At 54.8% G+C, this 2,874-nt stretch overlaps 1 protein-coding gene across 1 annotated transcript in view; it reads left to right on the forward strand.

Moving 5' to 3' along the window:
• The window catches only part of IFT122 (intraflagellar transport 122), a gene marked incomplete in the record, with an annotated part of 100,738 nt that overhangs the window by 18,905 nt on the left and 78,959 nt on the right, over positions 1-2,874 (forward strand).

A 2,874-nucleotide genomic window follows, 5' to 3' on the forward strand; every position in this document is an offset into this window, starting at 1 on the left:
AGTTTTAAGTCACCATGTCTGAGACTTGAACCATGATCAAGTATGTGGGAGTCCAGAGATGTAACCATTATGCCACCTATTGGTCCCCTCTCTCTGTCTATGGTGAGTGCAGGCTCCCTATAGCAAAAATCTCTCCAAAAAAAAAAAAAAAAGAAGAAGAAGAAGAAGATGGTGACATTGCTGAGACTTGAATTCATCTTTCAACCTGACAGCTATTTATTAAGGGCCAGCTATGTGGCAGGCATTGTTTATGGTGCTTAGGGTACTTCACAGGACAAAGGTCCCTGCCCGTATGGGCTCCTGTGTTCTGGCCGAGCGGCGAGTGGGAGCCGACATAGGGAAGACAGACAGCGAGCATTACACAGAATGCCGGAGGGCGACAGGTACAGGGCACAGGAGAAAGCACCGCAGAGTAAGGGGGTGGGAGTGCTGGCTGGGCAGGGCCTGGGCGCAGCACTGAACAGTGTGGGTGGGGCCCGCAGCCTCGAAGGCTGAAGGAGCGCGGTTCTGCCAGTGTGCGTCTGTGGGCAGAGGGAAGCGCCGTCGCAGGGGTCTCGTGGGGTAACATGCCTGCCAGGGCCTGGGATGGAGACAGTGCCCCCCCTCTGAGGGGAGGAGCTGGGGTGAGTGTAGGGAGGGACGGGCGTGGTGGAGTCAGGAGGTGTTGGCCATTGCAGGGACTTGGGCTTTGATTCTCAGTGAAAACGGGGGTCCACCGAAAGGAGGTAAGCAGAGGAGGGATCTGACCTGTGGTATTTATTCTATTTTGTTTTGCTTTGCTTGTTCCATGAGAGAAACAGACAGGATCGGTGGGGGTTGGGGGCTCTCCAACAGGATCTTCGCTGCAGTCCTCTTCTGCTTCAGCCAGCCAGGATCGTAGGCATGGGAGCATGTGCCTGGCGTGGACGAGGAGGCCCCAGGATGGAAACCAGGGCCCTTCCCGAGCGGCGTCGGCATCATGGACGGTGGGGTCTGCTGTGCCACTGTGGCTGGCTCGTCGTGTGTTGAAAGTCCCCCTGTGGTGGCCATATCAGCGACAGCCTGCAAGAGGCGAGGGTCGGGACAGGGAGATGAGCGAGGAGCCATCATGCAGGCAGGGGACGGTAGTGGCTCATGCCTTGGAGGGGGCGTGAGGGGCAGAGGAAGTGGCGAGGAGCAATCAGAGTCTGGATGTGTTTTGAGAGTGGAGCCAGTAGATCGATCGACTGTGCAGAGTGGAGGAAGAGGAGTCTCCGCGGCACACGGCGTGTACGGTGACACCTTCAGTTCAGTGGTCACCTGTGGCGTGCGTACTCTGAAAAACCGTATTATGTGCTATAGAGAGGTACAAAGATTAAATGTGAATAAGAAATGAAAAACCCAAAAAACTAAAAGAAACAAAGAAAGAGCTAGAATGACTCCAAGGCTTTGATCCTGAATGGCTGGAGTTGCCCTCCACCGAGTGGCAGAGGCCGCAGGTGGAGAAGGCTTCCAGTGCAAGGTCAGGAGTTCAGTTCTTGACCTGCTGAATTCAGGAAAACTGATGACACAGGAGAGGGGGAAGAGCTGCAGGGACGCGGTCGTCGAGTGGGCAAGGACGGCAGGCGCTAGGGCCTGGATGGGGAGAGGCATGGTGGGAACCGCAGATGCTGGCAGGTGCAGGCGTGCGCGGAGAGAGCCTCAGGGCAGCTCTCGTCCATCTCGTCCTCTCCCAGTGACATAGGAAGCAATATCAACAGAGAGGACGAGGGAGGAGATACTGGAGTTGAGAAGGCAGGGAAAATGAAACCACTGCCCGGGAGCATGGCAGAGTGAGTGGCCTGGGAGATACGGCGAGGTCTCCGGTGACAGGAAGGGCCCCCTGAGGGGAAATGAGAGCCATTGGTGTGATACCAGCTTTCCGTCCAGCCGCTTCGAGCTGCTTGGATGCAGGAACAGAGGAGGGGCTCGATTTAACCAGACAGGTGGTTTTGTAAATGTACCTGAAGGTGAAGTGAGAGGGTAAGGGAGCAGAGGGCATGTGAAAGGAGTGGTTATGTACCCTGACCTTGAGTCTGCAGGGTAATGAGAGGAGAGGGGCCACCAGGGTGGAGGGGCAGCGGAGCAATGGCAGGTTCTGTGGGGTCGAAGGGTTATGGCACTGGAGGGCCAGGTAGAGTGGGAAGGAGGGAGGTGGTGATCAGAGAATAGGTGTATGAGATTAAGATTGAAAATTAAAAATCAATGAATAACATTAACTCATTTTAATGTATTTTTTTGAGAGGTTTTTACTATAGGGCGCCTGTGCTCGCCAGAGAGACAGAGAGAGACAGAGAGACAGAAAGTGAGAAGTCACCCCCCGGGGGGACGGCCACACCACAATCCCTTCTCCTCCATTCTCCTCTCGGGATCTTGGGCACACACACACATGCACCCGGCATGAGTTTAAGCCACTGGGTCTGGGACTCGAACCACGGTTGCCTACGTGGGAGTCCAGCAACATAGCCATGATGCTAACTGCTAGTCCCTCATTTTAATTTTTTTTAGCATTGATTCTATTCCAGGCACTGTTCTAAACATTTTGTGGTCTGTGTGTGCCTGCACACACACACACACACATGCACACACATGCATGCACGAGCATGCTCACATGTGCCCATTGAATTTTCACATCAACTGTCAGGTAAATACGATGACTGTATTCGGTTTTCAAAGGAGGAAATGAAAGCCCAGAGGTGTTCAGTAGCTTGCTCCAGCTCGTGCAGCTGGCCAGCGACATCACTAGCAATCCTGACCCAGAGCCTGCACTCTTCCTCACCTGCTGCCTGCCTCGGTGAGGGAGGAGCGGCCACCATCATAATGAGGAAGAGCAGCGTCTGCCCGTGGTGGCTGGGGCACTGCCGGTGCTCCCCCCCC

The sequence above is a fragment of the Tupaia chinensis genome, unplaced genomic scaffold (assembly GCF_000334495.1).
Source record: "Tupaia chinensis unplaced genomic scaffold, TupChi_1.0 Scaffold000704_1, whole genome shotgun sequence".
Classification (NCBI taxonomy): Eukaryota; Metazoa; Chordata; class Mammalia; order Scandentia; family Tupaiidae; genus Tupaia; species Tupaia belangeri.